This window comes from Ambystoma mexicanum, chromosome 7q, assembly GCF_040938575.1.
Source record: "Ambystoma mexicanum isolate Mex_15411 chromosome 7q, UKY_AmexF1_1, whole genome shotgun sequence".
NCBI classification, from domain to species: Eukaryota; Metazoa; Chordata; class Amphibia; order Caudata; family Ambystomatidae; genus Ambystoma; species Ambystoma mexicanum.
In genome coordinates, this window is record NC_090941.1 from 422,926,344 (window position 1) to 422,950,084 (window position 23,741).

Below are 23,741 nucleotides of genomic sequence, written 5' to 3' on the forward strand. Positions count from 1 at the left end.
CCTTTCCCCAGGCATGTTCTCTGCGGGCACGTCCCTGCTCAAAGTTGAGCCCAGGTCCCACCATCCCCACCCCCCTCTGCTTCATAACTTTGTGCTTACCGTCCCTGGGCTTTAGTGTCTATGACTCTCTCAGCTTCTCAGTGGAGTATTATTTTGGGTCGGGACCTTTCGGGATCCTCGTGTTATTTTTGCGCTTTACTTTTGTCCATTCCCAACCTTTCTTTGTTCCCGAGTTCCTTTATCATGGCCCGTGGATCTCTGCTGGTTCCACCTCTAGAACCAGTATGCAGACCCAGTATGCTCCCTCCCTCCTCACAGGTTGAGACGCAGTGCTGTTTTTCCTCCCATTCGAACATGAGACTGAAGGGGAAGGTCCATCGGTATCTGTTGTCCTTTTCTGATAGGAAGCGGACCACAGGGCCCATCTTCCTACTTTTTATCAGTGTTATCTGGGATAAGTCCTGGAAGAGTTGGATCTCAGATCCATTGTAGGTCACCTGTTTCACTCTTCTCGCTGCTCAGAGGATCTCCTCTTTCTTGCCGTAGGCGTGGAGGGCTGCCAGCGTGTCTCTTGGTCTGGCTCTGGGCTCTGTTCTCTTGGGGTGCACCCTTAGCTCAGAGTCACCTACCATTTCCACCAGGCCCAGGATGACTTGCCTGACAGCCGCCTTGAGATCTTTATCTTGTATATCCTCTGTCAGGCCTTTTATCCTCATGTTCGATCTCCTGGACCTGTTCTCCAAGTCTTCAGTCTGAATTTCCTAGTTGTGGGTGGCCTTGGCCAGCTTCTCTAGTAAGTCCTCCATTTTCCTTGCGTCATCAGTTAGTTCCTGCAGGGCCATTTCATTAGAGTCTGCTCTTTTCTCCAGTTTACTGATGTCGCCCCTTACCTCTTGGAGGGAGGAGGCCCAGTCTTCTCTGATCCTGTCCAGCTGGTTCTCCACCTTGCGTGAGATTTTTTTGCCAAAGTCTTGGAAGAGTTTCCTGAGGATGTCCTCTGTTATAGGTTGGCTTGGGCTTTCCCCCTCTTTTACTGGGCCGCTATCTTGGCTCTCCGAAGGCCCATTGTCCTCGTTCTGGGCTTCCCCTTCCTTTCTCCAGATTCTCTGCATGGGGCCCACCTGTGCTCTTTTTGGACCCTTTAGGGCAACCTGCAGATCCTTGCCCTTGTTCTTCGATATTATCCCTGGAGCCCTTAGTTTTGGTCTTTGGTTTGCTTGGTTGACTGCTCCCCCTTGTTGCCAGGGTTTCCCTGAGTGAGGGCACTTTCCTCTGCGCCCATGGGGGGTTCCAACCCATCCCAGTCCTTACTGCTCTTGACTCCCACTGGCCTTTCCTCGCAGTGCTGGATTGCTTTTCAACTCTCTGCTCTCTGATTGGGTGACTATTCCCCGCTCCACCCTGGGTTGTGGCCTTCCAGGATTTGGGATCTAGAACTGGGCCTCCCCTGACCCTTGGGGCTGGAAACTCTTTATTCCCCCCTGGCACCGGTATTGCAGCCGGTCTCTTCCAGATGGTATGGCGTCTGGAAAACCGGGTGGTCCACGGGGTGCCGGCGGGGGATTGGTGCCCCTTTTTTCAGGGTATTTCTTGTCAACCTAATGGGGGAAATGTGCTCCTGGACCTGCTGCCCCCTCCTGTTTCAGCTCTGTCTCCAAGTGCGGCACTTGCTGCAGTCAGCTGGATCCCAATCTTCTCCCCCCCCCTGCTGGACCGGGGAAGGGGCTGTGTTTGTGCGGGGGTGTCTGTCTGTGCCCCCTCTCCTGGGGGATTTCACCTCTTCCCCTGTGGTGGGCCCCTTTCCTGGGGGGTCCTCTTGCCTTCCTGCCACCTTCTTGCCCTTGTGAGAGCCAGGGGTTTTTGCTCTCCCCCTGTTTACTGTTTGGGTGCCTCTGTCTTGCTCCCCCGCTTCTCCACTCTCACCGTGCATTGGGGACTGTCCTCGCCCCCAGCCATCCTTGCGACACCTCGGACTGTGGCTCGATGCCGACCTCCTCTCCTCAGCCCGCTTGTGCTTGGCATGCCTCACCTAGTAAGACCCTGGGGGTGCTCCTGCTTCTCAGTCAGGTCGGGATGGGGGTGCACCCCCCGGGTGCTTCAGCCCTGTCGGGTCCTGCTTCCTAGGCCCCCTCCACCCTTGGCGGACCTTGTCTGGAGGCTGTCCCCCTGCCTTGCTGGGGGGGGTGTGCTTGTGTTTTCCATTTATGAGGCACTTTGTCTCCCCCCAAGTTCACTCTACTGTTGTTCGTTCCACTCCCTCTCATGGAACCTCTTCTCCAAGGCTGCCTCCTCAGCCACCTCCAGGGAGCTGCAGGACTCGGTGGCCCTCAACGCAAACTTCTGTTGTAGGGTGCAGGGGTCGCATCATGTAGTGTGGGCTTCACCCCTCCCGCTGCCCCAGCTTGCAGGCGGCCCTGTCTCTGGTGAGGGGAGCCTCCCCTTCACCTTGTTTTCTCCTCCCGGGGCTCCCGACGTGAGCGGGCGGCTGTGATCAGCCTCTGTGCGTAGCCTGCCACTACTCGGGCCTCTGTCTCTGAGCGCTCTTCTGCTCGTTTCCTCTGGCTCCCTTCTTTATGGCTCCTCGTTCTGCTTAACTCCCTCCCGAGTCGAGGGTCGGAATCTTTGGTGGCTGTTTACCCGTGTTTTTTGCGGCGTGGCCGGGAGGGAAACGCACTGCTTACTTAAATGTTTGCTGGGGAATCGGGAGAGCGTCTTTCAAGGTGCTCTTCCTTTGGCGGCCATCTTGGAATAAATAGAGGTCCTCCTCTTTCAGCCCTAGTTGACCAAGCAGGGTTTTATACCAGCCTACAACATGCCCCATGGTATCATTCTGGGCCCCGTCTATCAAGAACGCCATACCATAATAGCTTCCAGTCAACGCTGGCCTCTAGTGATTTTAGGCCCAGTGCAAATCTAATAAGGGCAATAGGAGCACCATTTTTTGTTTTAACATTCGCCACCGTATCATCCTTTCCAAAATTGGGAGTTTCTCCAAAATCCACGGCTGCATTGTTTCTATTGCATACAATAGCTTTGGTACGATATCTGCCTCATAGTACTGTACAGCAGGACATACTGAGAATTTCCCGAGTGTATTGTTTACCTTTAACAATTGCGATGAAAGGGACTTCGCTCTACTTATGAAATAGTCCCAATTTGGTAGACCGGAATGCCCAAGTAGATCAAATTGTCGAACTGGGCCAATTTTTCCATATTTATAAACCAGTTATCTGTAAAGTCCATTATTTCGGTTTTAGATGGGTAAATCTGGAATGCATTTTTTCTCTGCATCGGATTAAAAGGCACTTATCAATCTTTTTAGTCCCAGTCGTGTACAATCAAACAAGAGACAGCCATCTGCATAGGATAATCAAGAGTATCTTTGATTTCCAAATTTCGGAGCAGCCAAAGCTACTGGCCTTACAGATTCATCTATGTCTGTCATAAACAGATTAAAGAGGCAAGGTACCAATACGCACTCTTGCCTCTTCCCCAATATGGATTCTATATTCCTACTCAGTCTCATCTGGATTTTAGAGACCACATGCAATTTCATCAATATGGATATTAAACCTACAGGCAGACCCCAGGCAGACCCCACGCCGCCAGCTTGGCCCATAACTTTCCCCTGCTAACCAGGTGAGACGCCAACATGAGGTCAATAGAAGCCATATAGATGGAGTCATGTTTATTTTTCTAGACCAACTACTAAAGCTTGTACAGAAAATATCCATCCAATGTGTTCCAAGGCCGCAACTCAACCCCGTTTGATATTTGAAAATAATATTTTGGTCTGAGGTCCATTTTTTCAGATGTGGTAAGACCATGGACGCAGATATATTGCTATCCGTGTCCATGATCACAATCGGTCAAATGTTTTTAGGATCTGTGTGTGGTCCTTTTTTATAAATTGATATGACAAATTAAGTTTGCCATGAAACTGGATAGTTTGGAGAATCTTTTGCAAAAAAAATTCCAAGATTGCTGCCCATGTTTCTGGGACTGAGTTAAACAGGACATTTTGAGGCATGTTTGGTCCCATTGCCCGGGAGTCGCTGACCTTCCTGATCTACATAACATATCCATGATTTCAAAATCCATGGCACATGTGTCTTGCACTAGATTAGTCCCATCTCCAGAATCAGACGACTCAATCTGCACCCCAAACGTTCGCTGATAATATTTTGACAATTCAGCTTCCTATATAGTATTAGATTACATTGCTGCCTGACTAGTGCCCAGGTTATTCACCAGTTATGGAAAGCCCTTGGTATCTTTCCTCAGCATAACTTCCAACATCAACTAGTTATCCTGCTGTACCATCTTCCACTGATGTTGCTTTAGCAATCTTCAATAAGCCAATTTCATTTAATGATGGCCTCATTGTGCAACTCCCATGGCATTATGCTTCTCCTCTCTCTCTTACTCTTTCAGCATTTCAGTCTTCCTCACCCTTACCTCAGGTTCAAACTCATGAGTGTGTTTCTTACAATATGTCAGGCTGTCCCTTGAGGGACTTCTGCTAAAAAACATCTGTATTTATTTATTTATTTTTTATTGAGTTTATTTAGGGAACACCTGAATTTTATCAAAATTTCCAATGAGCTAGGTAACTCCGATTCTAGGTGCCGCCCAAACCTTCGTCTCTGTCCTCAGGTGTCTCGGATGTGGTCTGACACAAACTCTCTTCACGCTAATCCGTTCAATTAGTCTCCATTCAGCTGGGACGCTGGTGGAGTCGATGTCTGGTTGATCAGGCGGAATGCGAGTTCAATTAAGTTAACAATGGCCACCGTCCATCTTGTGGTTTCTCCTGAAATTAATCTGTTCTGCAAATCATCATCTTGTATCATCCACGGGTTTGTTATCAGCGGTAGGAGATATATAGATCTTATTGGGACAGTTTATCACCAGGTGGCTCAGTGTTTCGACCACATCCCTTTTTGTCTTTAGCTCCTCGGATGGTTAATATTTCCTGAGTTAGCAGTAGATTTAATCTCGCTTTGATGAAGATTTCCAGATCCTGCAAAAATTGTTGAAATGTCTCTGGAGCAAACATTCTCAGTTTCCATTCATACAGTCGTAAATGTTATTACCTGCGTTAGGCCCTCATTGTAGACTGCCATTTTCAGGGGGTGCCTTTTTATCCTATTTCTGCCTGGATTAACCACTACTGTAGCCCCAATTTTATCCTGTTACAGAACCCTTCCTATGGACAACTGCAGAGACAGCATTCTGTAATCACTAGCTGAAGTCTCGAACACAGACATCCTATTACAATATTGAAGCAAAAAATAAGTCCACGAAAATGTAATTGATCACACATTATAATTTGCCATTTGAACAGGATGGCAACATTATGGTATCCTCCTCTATATTGCCATTCACACGTAGTAGACCCAATGAGGACAAAATTTCTCTGTGGCCTCTTTCCGTGACACGTTGATTTTATCACTTAATATGGCACCATCCTCATGCCTGACTTCCCCCCAGTCACAGCAGGAGTTCAGTTACCCCCAATAGAACATGCCCATTCAAATGGGCGGCTGACCATTCCACGATGAACTCCTGTAATACCTCAGTGAATACTAATATGGGCTACTGCAGAGTGCCGATAGATGTTAATGATAAATATAATTACAATTTCCTTTGAAAATGTCACCCTTATCGCCCGACCTAGAGCCCCCAAATGGATATCATGCTGTTCCCCCACAATCCATTGTGGTGAAAACCTAGCCACAATTAATAGGGTGCCCTCCTGCCTTGTGCCTGGCATTTTGCACCACCATTGTCTAACCGTCCAAAATCAGCAGGGATCTCAGCCACGTCTCTTGTGACTTTAACAGTGTCCCCAGATCCTGGCTTTCATACAGTTGTGCACTCTCGATTTCCAAGATACCAACTTCACACAACTGTTAGAGATGGCATACATCTGAGCGAGACCTCATGGAAACTGAGCATAATGCCAGTGAAACCCAAGACCAGTCGGTCACCTTGGCTGTCTTTGTCTGCACCTGCTGCTGCAGACCAACTTCATGTTTAGAGCCTTCTCCCTGGTCTATAACTGAAAACAGCTCTCTAGAATGGGGTAATCCCACCTGGTGTGTCTGCCATACCACTGGCTTCGGGATAATCTCATGGGGAATCGCATCATATCCCAGTTGTTGGATTAAAGCAGCTTCTTTTAGAATGGCATCAAAAACAATTTTTGATCGATCGTCTAGTGTATCCCGATCCACCTGAGCATCCTCAACACAGTCTACACTTGTGATAGCTTTGGTGGAGATGGCTCGCAAATCGGGGATCTCTTCAAATAAAAGCAAAACATTATTTCTATCCATGACAACTGTATCAAGTTCTCTGAAAAGACACTTTAGTTTCAAGGTATTATCTTTGACTATACACACAGGAGGGTCCACTTGCACTTTATTCCCATTGACATTCTCTTCCCTCTTTTTCATACACCCCACAGGCAGCAAATTATTAAGAGAGACATCTGCAGATTGTGCCCCCCCTCAGGATACTAAACATACCTCCTGAAGAAGCAACTTCTTGTGTCTGTTTTAAAGTGGTTATGCTTCAATCATCAACATTCCAATCATCTCTTACCACCCAGTGCCAGACTGTCACCCATTCCACGGAACAAACTAGGGGTTGTCCCTTCATCAACAACGTTTTGCACTAGTGGACACTGTTGATGTGCCCTGTTAGACTCAGTTGCCCCGTGGTACTTTTGGAATCTGGGAGCTGTTTCATGTTAGGCCGTCCCCCAAAGGCAATGTCAGTGTTGGTAATAAAGGACAGTAGCCAATCTTGCTGTTCTTTATGTTGTTGTAGTAAAATAGTGGCCAATTCCTCTTGTATTTGTCTTCCCATGTTATCTACAAGGGACTTAGTGACCACCTGCTGCCCTTTTACATTTATTTTTTTATTTTTTTATTTATTTTTTTATTTTTTTATTTATAATATGTTCACAGCCAAAAGTGGCTTCACATATACAAACAGGTTAAAACACAAAATCACACATTCCACAATTATTAAACATTTTCAGCCAAAAATATCCTCTGATAGATCCTTTAAAATTGTTAAAACTAGTTCATAAAATGTCATCATGTTAATATCGTTTCATCATGTTACTATCGTTTCCTTCCATCAGTCTTTTCCAAATAATTTCAATATCCTCAATTAGACTGAAATTCTTATAGTGTAAAAGATACTTTTCACACAGGAATGCAAGACTCTCACAGTAACATAGCAAGTGTTTGGCAGTTTCAATTTGTAACATACCACAAAGTCTACAAAACCTTGTATTTCTCTCAAATCCAAATTTAGCTCCTAGGATTTCCATCACAACACTTAAATTTGAACATAAAATACTGTCTCACAGTTGCTGCGGTGGGAAAGGCATATAGATATTTGGGTTTCACAGATACTAAAGACCAATGTTCTAAAAATAAACCGCTTGAAGATTTTGTGGCCAGGGTAATCATGTCACGCTCCTTTGCATAGCTATATATTACACCTTGTAGTAGTTTTTTAATCTTAACTTGCTTTAGGAGTAGCCAACTCTTTGCATTAACAGTCGCCCATTTCACATATACCGCATGTAATCTACTTAAAGATGAGAATTGTTTTTTGTGACCCTCCTTGATAAATATATTCATCAGTTTGACCACAAAAGTACAAGTAGATAACATGCTTAATTTTGCATATAACATAGCTGATTTGTATTCCAATATATCTTTCGCAAATCTAAAATTACCTTTTAATAACATGTATTCACATGATGTTGCACTGGGTAACCTAAACAATGATTTTAAAATTTTTCCTTCTAATTTACACATTTCATTCACAAGTTTACCTCCCCAAATCTCAGCACCATATAATAAACAGGATATTATCTTACTAGCATATGATAATAAAATGGTATTTACTGAGATACCTCCTTGTTTCCCTATAAATGTACTAATTGCACCAGTATTTTTTAATGATAAAAGTTTAGTTGCCTCCAATGATGTTTACATAGCAGCTTAGTGTCAATTATGACTCCCAAATAACGAAAACATTCAACTTTTTCAAGCCTTTCTGAGTGCACCATCCACTTAAAGTTATTGGACTAAGTTTGTTTTGTGTTACCCAGAAAGGCCATTACCTTTGTTTTTGCAATGTTAATCTTTAACCCATTCTTTTCAGAAAAGAGCAACAGGCAATTAAGCCTTGTTTGAAGCCCTGCCGGAGTATAGTCTAATAAGACCAGATCATCAGCATAACCTAGCCATGGTAGCTCTAATGTGCCCAACTTCACTGGATTAACCAGTTTTTTGTCTACCTCATTCATACAATCGGCCAGGTAAAGATTAAACAATGTCGCTGCTAGCCTGCAACCTTGTTTTACTCCACAACCTGTGGGGATTGATTGAGAGAGCCGCCCTTCACCATCTAAACGTCCCCTAACTGAGGTATCAGAATAGAGTAACTGTATCATAAACAGAAGTCCTTCTGGAATCCCCCACAGCTTCAGTTTGTTCCAAAGTTTATCTCTTATCACTGTATCAAATGCTGCAGAAAAATCTATGAACACCACATAAACTGGCAGCGTACAGACATTCCACGAGTACTCAACTGCTGATACTAAATTAATTATATTGTGGGTAGTGGAAGATTTTGCTCGAAACCCTGCTTGATAGATCGGCAAGATCGTGTTCCTCTCTATCCATGTATCTAGGTCGTCAAGTAATACTTTTGCAAATAATTTTGCAGGGAAGTCCAGCATTGCCAACATACGATAGTTTTGAGGGTCTTTCCATTCTCCCTTTTTATATATCGACAGAATTACACTTTCGTGCCATGTTTTTGGAATCACCCCATTCATACCAATCCATCTAAACAGCAGGTAAAGAACTTTTGCCCATACTTCTGGTGCTAAACGTAGGAGTGCATTACATGTCCCGTCAGGGCCAGTAGCTCTAGAAGTATGCAATTTCACAATCATGTTGGCCAGAGAAGATTCAGAGAAATTGCCTAACCATATTGCCTGACTTGGCTTCAGCCCGTCTTTTATAAACTCATCAGAGCCCAAAGTATGTTTTACATGCATAATCCACTCTTTTTCTCCCACGCTGTTAATTGGGAGGTTACATTTTTTAGCATCATTTATTACTCTCCACATCCCTTGATGGTTGTTACTTCTTGCTTGGGCAGCGATACTTAAAAATATTTTGCATGCCTTATTTTTTTTATGATGACACCTCCACTTCCTGTGTTGTTTTTTTAGCCATTTTATCTGTATGGTGGCATCGATACTCTCGGCTTTCCTCAAAGCATTTTTATCTTTATTAATTGCTGGATCATAAGAGTTGTGTTTGCCGTGGGTAAGATTCCATTTTTCACCATTAATGGAAAACTTCCGTTTTTTGGAGGCAGCTTCTCTGATCTTACTTATGACTTCTTCATATTTGCCAATAAATTAGTTATGAGTAGCAATTTGTCCATCATCTATCATGTCCCACCACTTTTGTAGCTCCTTAACAGCTACGGAATTTACTTTTTCTAGTTTAGTGGGATTCCAAGAGATCCGATTAGCGGCATTATTTACTTTTATATTCCCAGCCATATGGTATTCTGCCTCCTCTTTAGGGTATTCCAGCATTACAATAAGTGGAAAATGATCACTTTCTTCACGGCTTCCTATTGCCATATCGATAATGAAGCTATTGGCCTTTTCATTAAAAAATGTAGTCAATTGTGGATAGACTACCCCAGCCTACTCTTGTTATCCCTCGTTTAGCATCACCTTTAGTGTGTCCATTTAGCATGATAAGCTGTTGGCTAAGTATCAGCTTACACCAAGCTTCACCACTCCTATTGCAGAATCCCATTGCAATAGGGCCAGAACTCTTATCCTCACACATGGGGTCCTCTGGTAAAATTATCTTGGCATTAAAATCTCCTGCAATAATAATGGGAAGCACAGCATTGTATTCTGTTATAATTTTTGTTAACAACTCGACATTCTCTTTGTTCTTAATTCCATTTGGTGGGTTGTAAATATTTATAAGCAAGAAACTGGGGAATCGGGGGCTATTAGTTTTAACAATCACTCCCAGAACCATCTGATTGGACCAACTAGATTTGACACCGGTGCATGGATGCTTAATAGCTGTTAGAAGTCCACCTTTTGGGCGGCATCTCAGACCTTTAGCTGCCAAACTTTGAATAGAACACCCGTCTATTTTACATGTATCGCATAGCCATGTCTCTTGCAATGTGATCAAACAAAAGATATCTAAATTATTGAGGAGCCCATCTTTTTTCTCATAGTGCAAATTCCCTCTAGTGTTCCATGAGATCATCATGTTGGTGTCATCAGGAACATTGTTCTAGTGTAGATTTGAACTCTATTGGGAGCCATTGCCAGAAGCCAACCGTATCTAGATCACTGTTAGACACACCATGAACTTTTATATTGCCAACTTTCTCAGGTTGGCTAACCTTACTAGCATAAATGTGTTTCACTGGTTCTTTTACACATTTAAATGATTTAAGTGGGTTGATATCAGTTGATGTCTCATTCATGTTTACAGTTCTTAGATTAACCAAGATGCTGAAATGCACTTGCACACTAAATTGTTAATGATAAATAACTTCAGACAAGAATTTGAGGTGCAGGGGAGAAAGACTCAGCCTTGGTATCTAGGCTGGAATATACTAGAGAACAGAAGAAATCCAAATCTTGGAAAGCTGCGTCCCCTGCACACTGTCAATGAGGCAATAAGCCTAAGGAGATGTAAAAACAGGTCTGACTGGTTTCAAGAAGACTTTTTGTATATTTTACACACATACAGTGTATACAATTTTTAGAATGACAGTGATATGTAGTTCAATACATCCAAAGAATGACATACAATGATTCTGTTAGTTTTTGGAGGAAAAGATGTCTTCTCCTTTTTTATTATTTTCAGGTTGGCCCAACGCGTTTCGAGATTCATATTCTCTTCATCAGGGGCATACATCTTCAATAATTCTTTCACTTTAATCTACAAATAATTAATCAAGCATTAATTACTTTTTACAGAAGGTCAAAAGAGGAATAAATAACCAAGTTAAATCACTTTTTATAAAAAAAACAGACAATTCTTAAAGAGGGGAATCCCCTTACAAGTTCCTCAATGAACCTGACCTTGCTAGGGTAAAATTGTTAAGAGTGCAATGATTTGATTCCTGTTGTACATTTGGTACTGAAATATTATGTCATGTGAGACCAAGATTGAGAATAATATAGTTTTAACAAGATTTCTACACATTAAGAACCTTTAATTTACATGGATATGCTATCTTGAGACATAATAATGCCTAGAAAAAATTCAAATAAATAGAGCCTGAATATAAAGTAGGGAAGAGATGGGGAGAAGGAGAACTCACCCTTCTTCCGGTAAGATAGTGGATAGAAGTCCACGGAGAGAGCAGTGGTTGCTGAAGGTAGTCTAGTCAGGAAGCTCCGTTCTCCTATGGGAGAATAAGAGCATAAGTGCCTGCAGTCCGTCTAGGCTTAAGTAATAGCCCTATGATGTGAAAGAGAACTTACTTTCAATTAGATGATAGAAGAAGCAACAGTCTACGGAGGGATTGCGGTCAGGAAGCCCAGCTCTCAGACCGCATCTGCCACGGACTGTTTATTTATACTCAATGATGGAGCCGTGACGCCACTCACGCATGCGCGAGCGGCGTCACAACAACCATGACGTCACTCGCGCGCGGCGGCGTAATGTCAGGAATACGTGTGCGCGGGCGGCGTCAATGACACCTCACCCGACACCCTGTAATCAATATGAAGGTAAGTAGATGAGACGTGATAACATAACTGTTGTCACGCGCTATTCAGGTCCGTGAAAGTAGAATGTTATAAAGGCTACTATTTACTGTGTGTCTATGAAAAAAATGAAGAGAAGTAATCTAAAAGGTATTATGTTGCATGTCAAACTTCAACAGCCTACTGCCACAAAATAATAGTGTAAACGGCTAAAGTTGGATTAATGAAAAAGATAGGAACAATGGTTTCATCATTGCAATAATACAATCCAAGTACACTGGGGAGCATTGTTGTGATTCAATGTTGACTATCCAGAATATCCAACTTTTACATATCAACATTGCAAAGAAAAGGAAGAACAGACACCTGTACAAATTGTCTAACCCAAAAACGCAAGGGTGTACAATCTATTGTCAATACCATCCTAAAAGGTGTTATAATCAGGGAATCCTAGAAACAAATTATCAGTTATTAAGGCAAGCATTGTGTGAATGTGAAAAATAGCCATGTTTACAGAAATGGACCTAAATAATAGTCCTCATCAAGGCCCAGTGGGGTCATTGCATCAAGTTTATTTATCCAGAACAGTTCTCTCTGGGCCGATAGTTTAAGTAGATTACCTCCCCGGCTGAGGGGATGTAGAACCTCCAGAATCACTAATCGCATTTGACAGACATTGTGTCTTGAGTCAAGGAAATGTCTGAAGACTGGTGATTTTATGTTCTGTGTCCTGATGCACGATTTGTGTTCCGTCCATCTATCCTTTGCCCTTCTGTTTGTCTTGCTGACATAGTATTTCCCGCAAGGGCAGCGAATTGCGTAGATGACATTTTTGGTGTCACATGTTGCAAAGTGCTTCAACATGATTTTTTTACCAGTATGCGGGTGACGGATGTGGTCTCCTTTAATTAGGTTATTACAATGCTGGCAATGTAGGCAAGCAAAAGTGCCAAATTTTGGTTTACTTAGGGTCTTCTGTGTTGTTGATTTGCTCCTTTCCGCTCTTATCAATTGGTCTCTGAAGTTCTTTCCACGTTTATAGGCCATCATTGGGGGGTCTGGAAATAAGTTGGATAAGGTTTCATCTGATTTAATCAAGTTCCAGTTTTTATGGATGATACTCTTAATTTGGAAACTTTGGCTTGAATATTTGAGCGTATGTATCAGATATTTTTCTTCTTTCTTTCGTTTGGCCTGTAAGAGGACATTTCTGTCATGTGTCTCAGTGCGTATCATGGCTTTGTCGATAATCTCTGGAGGAAATCCTCTGTCTAAGAACCTTTTCTTCATGGTATTGTATTCTTCTTGTCTGTCCGTTTCAGAGGTAATTCTTTTGAGTCTTAACAACTGACTGTATGGTAAATTGTCTTTGAGATGTTCAGGGTGATGGCTTGCATGATGCAGACAACTGTTCACATCTGTGGGTTTACGGAAGATCTTAGTTTTCATATGCGTGCCAGTATATTCCACTGTGACATCTAGGAAATTAACCGTAGGTTTACCGATATCCATTGTAAAGCCAATTCTTTGGTTACAGGTGTTAAGGTAGTTCCAGAATTCAAGTAGTTCCGCTTCTGTACCTTTCCAAATTCCAAATATGTCGTTGATGTATTGTAGCCAGGTTTGTATCTTATTCTGCCATCTGAGGTTGTCCAGTACGTGTGTTTTTTCAAAGTGGTACATAAAAATGTTGGCATAGGATGGGGCTACTGACGACCCCATAGAAGTACCTGAGATTTGAAAATAGTATTGTCCGTTGTACCTGAAATAATTGTTGTAAAGTATGATATGTAGCAGTTCTAGTGCGAAGACTTTGTTGATGTTCACATCTCTGTGAGTCAGTAGGAACCACTCCATGGCTTCTATACCTTCCGAATGAGGGATGGAAGTGTATAAACTATTTACATCCATTGTAAACAGAAGTACAGTCTCATCCTCCAACTGTAGTGCTTGTAAGCTCCTCCGGAAGTGAGTGGTGTCTTTAAGATATGTGCTGATCGATTGAACTGCCGGTTGAAGAGCAGTATCCAAGTAGATGGCAAAATGCTGTCTGTCCCAGCGACAATAGGTCGGAATGGTGGATCATTCAAATTTTTATGGATTTTGGGGAGTCCATAGAACACCGGCGTGACGGGATGTTTTTGAATAAGGTATTCTGCTGATTTTTCAGAGATCCAATTCATAGTTTCAGCCTTGTCCACAGTTGTCTGTATAATTGAGATAATTCCCATGACTGGGTCGTTGTCTAGTGGTTTATAACTCCGCAAATCTGCCAGTAGTTTCCGACATCCTTTGTCATAGAGTGAGGTATCCATCAGGACGAGTGCTCCACCTTTGTCTGCCTGTTTTAGTGTCAACGTGGTATCTTCTGCTAGTTGTTTTATTAATTTCAGTTGGTGTTTCCTGATATTGCATTTTCTAGGCTGGGCGTATTTCAGACATTTCAAATCTTTCATAGTTCTTTGTTTAAACAGGTTAATGAGAGGGCGATTGACTTGGGGATGGAATGTACTCTTGTTCTTTAACTCCAGATATCTTGGCATGTCTTTAGATCGTATATTCTCCTCTATGTTGTTAAAGAATACCTTCAATTCCATTTTCCGTATGAGTTTAAACAAGTTCACTTCTTCTTCGAAGAACGAGGTAGAATTTGTTGGAATGAAGGATATTCCTAGGTTGAGTGTCTGAATTTGAGCAGAGGTCAGCGGTTTGGATAATATATTGATGACCAAATGTTCATCAATTTCTTTTTTTGACGCAGTTTCCTTCTTTCCTCGTCTTGTTTTCCGTTTCCTAAAAAAGGAACAGGTCGATTCTCTGGTGTCGGTCTATTACTGGTATCCTCTGGTTGGTCTACTGCTGGAGTATTAGCAGAGGTTGATGCTGCTGAAGGATGAGGTCTATAATCGATTTCTCCACTTAGCACTTTGCTGCTATCCGTATTGCTGTCTGGTGTGTTATGAGTTGGATATTCTGGATAGTCAACATTGAATCACAACAATGCTCTCCAGTGTACTTGGATTGTTTTTATTGCAATGATCAAACCATTGTTCTTTTCTTTTTCATTAATGCAACTTTAGCCGTTTACACTATTATTTTGTGGCAGTAGGCTGTTGAAGTTTGACATGCAACATAATACCTTTTAGATTACTTCTCTTCATTTTTTTCATAGACACACAGTAAATAGTAAGCCTTTATAACATTCTACTTTCACGGACCTGAATAGCGTGTGACAACAGTTATGTTATCACGTCTCGTCTAATTACCTTCATATTGATTACAGGGTGTCGGGTGACGTGTCATTGACGCCGCCCACGCACACGTATTCCTGACATTACGCCGCTCGCGCGCACGCGAGTGACGTCATGGTTGTTGTGACGCCGCTCGTGCATGCGCGAGAGGCGTCACGGCTCCATCATTGAGTATAAATAAACAGTCCGTGGCAGATGCGGTCTGAGAGCTGGGCTTCCTGACCGCAATCCTGCCGTAGACTGTTGCTTCTTCTATCATCTAATTGAAAGTAAGTTCTCTTTCACATCATAGGGCTATTACTTAAGCCTAGACGGACTGCAGGCACTTATGCTCTTATTCTCCCATAGGAGAAAGGAGCTTCCTGACTAGACTACCTTCAGGAACCACTGCTCTTTCCGTGGACTTCTATCCACTATCTTACCAGAAGAAGGGTGAGTTCTCCTTCTCCCCATCTCTACCCTACTTTATATTCAGGCTCTATTTATTTATTTGAATTTTTTATAGGCATTATTATGTCTCAAGATAGCACATCCATGTGAATTAAAGGTTCTTAATGTGTAGAAATCTTGTTAAAACTACATTATTCTCAATCTTTGTCTCACATGACATAATATTTCGGTACCAAATGTGCAACATGAATCAAATCATTGCACTCTTAACAATTGTACCCTAGCAAGGTCAGGTTCATTGAGGAACTTGTAAGGGGATGCCCCTCTTTAAGAATTCTGTTTTTTATAAAAAGTGATTTAACTTGGTTAATTATTCTTCTTTTGACCTTCTGTAAAAGGTAATTAATGCTTCATTAATTATTTGTAGATTAAAGTGAAAGAATTATTGAAGATGTATGCCCCTGATGAAGAGAATATGAATCTCGAAACGCGTTGGGCCAACCTGAAAATAAAAAAAAAGGAGAAGACATCTTTTCCTCTAAAAACTAACAGAATCATTGTATGTCATTCTTTGGATGTATTGAACTACATATCACTGTCATTCTAAAAGTTGTATACACTGTATGTGTGTAAAATATACAAAAAATCTTCTTGAAACCAGTCAGACCTGTTTTTACATCTCCTTAGGCTGACGCAGCTTTCCAAGATTTGGATTTCTTCTTTTCTCTACAGTTCTTAGATGCTCACTTCTTTTTACTTCAATAGGAACCCTCTGATATTTCACTTTATGCATAGAGGTTTCTGTGCAGGTATATCCTAGTTTAATAAAGTACTCATGGTGACTTAGTATAAATTCATGAGTAGTAGTTTCTAAACACCACACATTGGCCGTGATTAGTTTTGGGGTTACTAATTAGTCTACAATCTTAAAGTCGCTAGATTTTACAGTCCGCAACGGGACTACCAATGAACACAGTTCAACTATTCGCTGTCTATTTAATAACTCCATTGGTCCAAATTTGTCAATTGCCTGAAACTGTAGTGCCTTAACAAAATTTACTGGGTCTCTCTTGTAGGGAGGGGCATGCACTTTATCATTACTATTTTCACCAAAATGGACAGCCTTCCCAGCCGGTTTCCCCACAGCATTACCTTCCTGGAAGGATACTGGCTCCGGACAAGAGACTGGACTTTGAACAGGTTCCATTTTTTTCTTCTAAGAAGAGAGTTTTAATAGCTTTTAATACCTTAGTAGAGATTTCTTTGTTATTATTCATCTTTTTTCTTTAATGGGAAAACCCACTCATCTAGTGCCAGCGCCACTAGCTTGGTCAGTTTTAATATCTTATGAACTTTACTTGGACACTTATGCTTTTTGTAACTGTCCTTTCCGAACATGTCCACTGGGGCGTGGATTGTTACTATGTGTTTACCAGAGAAGTTGGGTTCTTTGGTAATACGAATCGGTTTGGGTCTCATAGCTTCTAAAGTGACCTCACTAGCGCATGTAGATGAGCATTTTTTGACATTATTAGGCATAACTTCATCTCTTACAATGCATCCATTGGTGATCGATCTCTCACACACATCATATGGAAGTGGTTGTTGTGTTTTTTTCAATTTTCTTTGTTTCATTACTTTTTTCCCATTTCTCGACTCTTTCTTATACCAACAGACCGTAGCATTAGAATCAATAGAGTACCCCGCAACTTGGGGATACTGATCATTTATTGACTTAACTATGTTTGCTTCGGACTCAAGTCCACTTTGGGGATTTGGCTTTAAAAACATTTCTGTATTAGTACCTACTTCTCTAAATGTTGTACGTTCCTTACAACAATCTCATTTAACATCCGTACTAGAGCTTCCCACAGTTCTTCAGTTTTCATTAGAGTGAAGCTCTCATTTTCTTCTGATTGTCTGCTATTTATGGAGATCATACTAGAGTTCATTCTAGAATTGGGGACAAAAGTTTTTGTGTTTGTCACCTTAGGTGAAGTGACAGTAAACATTATTAAGCCGGAGATGGGGTCAACAGTAATTCTTTCTTTTACTTCTTCATCTAATTTACTCAATTGACCAGCATTGCGGCTGCAATCCTCCTTAATAACGGCATCATAGTGTGTGTCTTTATTTACTGTATCATGCATCGTGGGATCTAGTACCTGCCAGTTTTTTGGATCTCTAGGATAAGGCATGTTAGGTCGATGCACTTCTGTGCTACTCCATATGGCCATATCGGTACATATGTTACAAGAATCCGTACACTTATTCTCTTATGGAGACTCATCACCTCTCTATTGTTTTGAGTTTCTAACAACTCAGAGAGTAATTTAGTGTCGATACATGGCAGTCTGTTGGAGAGATCATCCACTAGTTCAGCACTTATCTCAGATCTTACACTCTCTGCCAGGTTAGTGTTAGCCGACTTCATGGACTCAATTCTGTCAAATTCTGTCATTTTAGCTAGTTTGGCTTCAGGTAAGAGACCCTGCTTGCTAATGATCTTTCTTTTACAAGCAAGATTAGGATGCTGGATCATATAAGTTATTTTTTTCACTTCAATATCTGTACTACTGTTAGATCTTAGATTCATCCTCAATTGAAAGTTATTAAGTAACAACCAGATAGATGCTAAAATACAGTTCTAGTTCCACTGATCTTTAACAGAGTTTCTCTAGTGGACACTCTTTCGGCTATAGTCTGCACAGCATTGTTAATAATCAAACAAACTATGTAGTTCTCCTCACATGTATTGATACTTTATTCCCCTTATTGCACTGCAGCATAGTCCTCGCGCAATGCACCTCGCGCCTCAAACAGCCAACAGCACACTTCCTTGCATTTACTGGTGCGCGCACGTGGTGCGCTGCATGCTGGGACTTTGTCTCTACACAGGGGAAGTGGAGGGGAGGGGTCAACTAGAGCAGGCCAATCCTTGGATCTACAAATTAAAAAAAAATATAAAACTACAATTAGTATCATGGGCGTGTCTAAACTGACAAGGATCGGGTAGGTTACACAAAAGGTGGGTGTATCCAATCGGACACGGGTCTAGTTATTTGTAAAAGGGGGTGGGCGCATCCAAACGGATACAAATCTAGAGAGACACAAGGGCAAATATACGTGTTCAATCCAATTGCTCATGTATATTTACAGGAAAGTCAGGCAGTGTCCGGGTGTTGCCGCGTAAGACTTCCTCCTGGCGCTCGCAGTTCGCGAGCTGAGTCCTTGTAAATAACCCACTGCAAATGAAAGTCCAAGAACCATGTTAAAGTCGATTGCAGCCAACAGCACACTTCCGTGCACTTACTGGTGCGCGCGCGTGGTGCGCTGCATGCTGGAACTATGTCTCTGCACAGGGGAAGTGGAGGGGAGGGGCCAACTAGAGCAGGCCACATTTATTTTATTGGTCATTTATAAGGCGCTTATAGAGCTGAATATTGTTTGAAAGTGCCACAAGGAAAGGGAAGTGGAAAACAAAAAAGTGCAGAGAAAGAGAATGAAAAAGCAAATGACAACAGCGGTCTTACTAGGCCTTGCGACATTCGGAGCATACAAGTGCAGAAAGAAAGTGGGAGAGGGAGGGGTTAAGTACTAGAGGGGACCCTGATGGGGAGGGGGGTGCTAGAGTGCCCAATGCAGGCAACAGGAAGTGCTAGGCAGAGCTGGTGAGAGGGAGGTCAGCCACCAATTGAGTAAGCGCTCTGACCAGAGGAACACCACAGTTCAGGAAGGGTCCAAAGTCAAGTGCAGAGGGGCAGCGGGTGCTGTATGTGATTGGGAGGAAGGCCAGGACCCAATTAGACTCTTGAGGGCCGAGGTGGCCAATCTCAGTGACTGTGGGGGACTAGCAAGTCAGATGGAAAGGGAAGGAAGGGAGAAAAGGAAAGTCTTGAGGTGCTTGCAGACTTAAGGAGATTTAGTTCAAGAAAGAGAGAGAGAGAGGGAGGCGGTTCCATAGGAAGGAGCCAACTGAAGAAAGGGAGTGACCACCAGCTCTCTGCTTAGAGAAATGCTTGACCAGCAGAGAGTTGAATCCAGATGATCGGAGAGATCAGGAAGGAGAGTATTTAGTAAAAGCGATTTGCAGGTAGCGTGTTCGACCCGGCCCCAAACAGCCTTGTGGATGATGCAGAGGGATTGCAATTTGATCCTTGGAGCAACCGGGAGCCAATACTGAGATTTAAGGGGTGGAGAGATACGGTCCCTGGGATTGCGGCCAACGGTAACTCTTGCAGCCCTATTCTGGATTAGTTGGAGGGGGCGGAGAGAGGAGGAAGGTAGATTTAGGAAGAGGCTGTTGCAGTAGTCAAGCTTGGAGAGTACCAGAGCTCTGGAGACATTACACTTCTGGGGAAAGGTGAGGAAAGGGAGAATGCCTCTAAGGAGGTGAAGTTGGAAATGGGCCTTCTTGGCAAGGTCCACGATGTGAGGAATAAAAGAGAGGGAGGTGTCAAAGAGGACACCAATGTTTCTAGCTTCAGCGGAAGGAGAGAGGAGGGCCTATAGAGGATGGCCAGAGTGAAGGGAGGAAGCAGGGACAGGATCCCTGATGGGAAGGATCTCAGTTTTTCTGGCATTAATACAGAGAGTGTTAGAGGTGCACCAAGATTGGATAGCAGAGAGGCAGTCAGTGGAGGTAGGAAGAGAGGTGACAGGAAGTTTGAAGAAGAGTTGTTGTCATCCGCGTAACATTGAAGGTTTGTGGAAAAGGTAGATATTAGGTGAGCAAGGGGAGCGAGATAAATGTTAAAGAGCCCGGGCGAGAGGGAAGAGCCCTGGGGAACACTGCAGGTAGAAATAGAGATGGAGGAGGAGAAGGGACCCAGGATCACCTGGGAAGGACGGTCAGTGAGAAAGGAGGTCAACCAGTCCAGATCCATACCTGAGATGACAAGGGTGTCATGGAGAATTTTTATGAGGATAGAATGGTTGACCATGTCAAAGGGGTGTTCAGGAGAGCCGTTTCCATGCCTCTGGATGCTCAGAATCCAGATTGATGTTCGTGGAGGCAAACAACGAGCTCACTGTGTTCGGTAAGCTGGGGAAAGACCAGCCTTTCCCTGAGTTTCACAAGGAAGGGAGTGATAGAGATAGTGCGGTAGATAGCCGGACACGAGGGATCAGCAAAAGGCTTTTTCAGAATGAGGTGCACAAGGGAGTGCTTGAGAGAGGATGGGAGGGATCCAGATGCAAGAGAATAGTTGCAGAATGAGCATGAGAGGAATTCAGCCTTGTAGGCCATCTGTGGCACTAACCTCTTGCTGGCTACCAGCTGCCCTTCTCTTACCAACTGTAGGGGGAGTTATCAGCTTAGTCACAGTTGTCAAAAATTTCCTCAACCCCTTGCTCTTTGCTCTTTTTGCCTTCACATTTATTTATTTTTTCACCTTGTACAACCTTCTCGTATACTTGCTGCACATTTGTTCCCTGAATTAATATCGAGACGTTACTGCTTGTATCTCTATCAGTGTGTACAGAGTGTATTAGTTGTGTGAAAGGTGCGGTAGACTCCACAATGACCCCCTCTTGAGCACAATTTGCTTCAGTCAAGTCCATCTGTGTTTCAGATTGCAAGAAATTCTTGAGACTCTTTATTACTGGTATCCCTAGCATGACCCCTGCCCATTGTACCAGGCATGGCGGAAGGGACCGGTATCCCCAGAGCACAAAAAGACGTTCAGGCTGTGAAACTGAGTTGTGACTATTGGACATGTTTCTTAAATTGTGCACAAACTTCCTCCGCCTTAAATAAGTTGTCCAATTTCAGACTATCCAAGTCCAAACTAACAGTGTCATTTCACTTCCATTTTTATATGTTTGTATATACATACACGTTCACAAACGATGAAAGCACATCATTTAGTGCATGTAGAACAGATCCATCCTGTATATTAATGTTTTCCAGCTCAGGATGGTTAAAGCTCCTCACAAAGGCATTATAATCCTTGCTTCTAATGGATCTTGGTGAGCAGCCGTTCATACGGTCATCAACGTCCATATCCAATACATCCTGTGAGTTATCAAAAGTGGGAGGAGTATCCGAAGAGGATTCTTCCGTAATAAAAGACATGTCACAAGACAGTTGCTCTTCCTCTCCTTGAAAATGGCTCAGGTTGATATCCAAAAGCTCTGCATCAGGATTGGATAGTCTCATGTTTTTCCCCATATTTGAGAGGGCCATTGGCTCCTCTGTTTCTTTGCTGAAAAATTAGGTAGTTGTAGCCCCATACCGCTTACGTAATGCTTTACCTTTCGGTCTCCTGGAGCTACAGCCCGACAGTGCACCAGTTGTCCGATTCATATTCACACCCATGGGTACTTTTAATTCCTTTCCAACCCCCAGATGTTAAGGGTGTCCCTTGTGACCCTAGGTCCTCCAGGGTAACAGGAGAAGCGGGAAGTGGAAGAGCAGGGGCGTGATCCATCAGGACACCTAGGTCATCCATAGCCAGCTTTGATTTCTTTGCCATACAGTGAGCTCTGGCCGCGATTGTATTTGAAACTGTGATTTTATCCCTACTACATATGCTATACATCAACAGAAGAGCACAGTCACTCAGTCATCAAGAACCGACTGGAGTACTCGCTAGAGACTCACCCCTCCATCTAGGCCTCAGATCAGAATTAATCTGATGTCTCTGACCTTGCTACCCCCAAGCTGCACTCAAGCCCATCTGCAGGCTGTCTGCACTCACCTGTACTCTGCGCCTGCTGGGAGTTTAAAAAAAGAAGAAAGTCATACACTGTTGAAGGTCTGTGTAACAACGAAGCAAGGCACATCAATTCTACAGGCTGTCTGCACTCACTGGCACTCTTGTTTCAGTCGTGGAGGTGCACAGAGAAAAGCTTGTGCACTACACCGCATGAAAGGCTGCCTCAATGGGTGGCGGTGGGTTGCTGTGCACTTCAGTGAATCGTGTTAATACTGCGTGTGTAGCTCAATGGATCCCAAAAAAGGACCCTGCAGTCACTGACATTGGTCTCCTTAATAGATAAGGAAGACGAGTAACGAGCAAGAGAGTGAGGAAAAGTTGTTTTAAAACACAAGCAAAATGGGCAGGCCGTGATGTGCAGCACACAGTTCTATATGCAGAGTCACAGCCCCCAGCTTACCCTTTATCAACATTCAGATCTTCAACATGGACACCTCCCCTTGGGGAACTGTAGAGAAAGGCTGGACAGCCGCCAGAAGCAGTTGCACCAAAGGTGTGTACCACAATTCACCCCGAAACGTCTGCTCCACTCTCAATTGAGGCGCTTGATGCCGTTTGCTGAGTCTGCTGTGCTCCCAGCCCGCACTGCTCGCGCTGTCGGTCCAAAAACTACAAGGAAAGAAACTCACAACTCTATTGTTAATTGTTTTCCACATGTGCAAACATGTAAATAAAGATGCCCTGTGCAGTATTGATGGATGTGGGCTTTAGTTTTTCTGATTACCTTCAGCAGATTCGAGGTTCTGGGTCATCGTTATTTGTTTGTGGCCCATCATTGACATGGGAGGGCTAGCAACGGAGGTTTGAGAACAATGGTTTGGCCTGATGTGTCGGGGATGCGGGTCACCGCCTTGCTGCCCACAGTTGGAAGGCACCTGGGAATGTGCATGGTGCCTACATTTTTCATTACTCCCCCATGGTGGTCATTATATTACTTCTCTAGGCAGGGGTCTGCTACTGCACCACTTACCCTGTGTTCCCCCTTACCCCCCGTGAGTGTCTGTGTGCCCCCTTACCCCCCTTACCCCCCAGTGAGTGTCTGTATGCCCCCTTACCCCCCTGTGAGTGTCTGTGTGCCCCCTTACCCCCCGTGAGTGTCTGTGTGCCCCCTTACCCCGTGAGTGTCTGTGTGCCCCCTTGCCCCCCTAAACTGCCTTTCTGCCCCTTACCCACTCCACTAATCTCTTTTCTTTCACCACCTTCCTACACCTCGCCCCTCTATCTTTCTTGCTCCTCTCTTACTCCCTCCCACTTAGCACTTACTCTTATAATTTCTTCCTGTGACTTTTGATAGGAGCTTGTCTGTCTCCCCTCCTCCCCTCCTTGTCTTCTCCTTCCTCCCCCCTCCCCATCTCTATTAATTTGTCGCTGACAAATTTGCACAGTAGCGTGTCTTGTTATTCCCTTTCTCCCCTCTCTTATCCCCCCACCCCCGCACCCCTCCTCTTGTTTACCTCTTGCACTACATCAATTGTCGTCAGGCATAGTAATGTTACTGCTTGTTTTGTTCTCCTTCTTTTCCTTTCCCTCTTTGCCTTATTTGTTCTGTGCACTTGCACTAACTGAAATGTC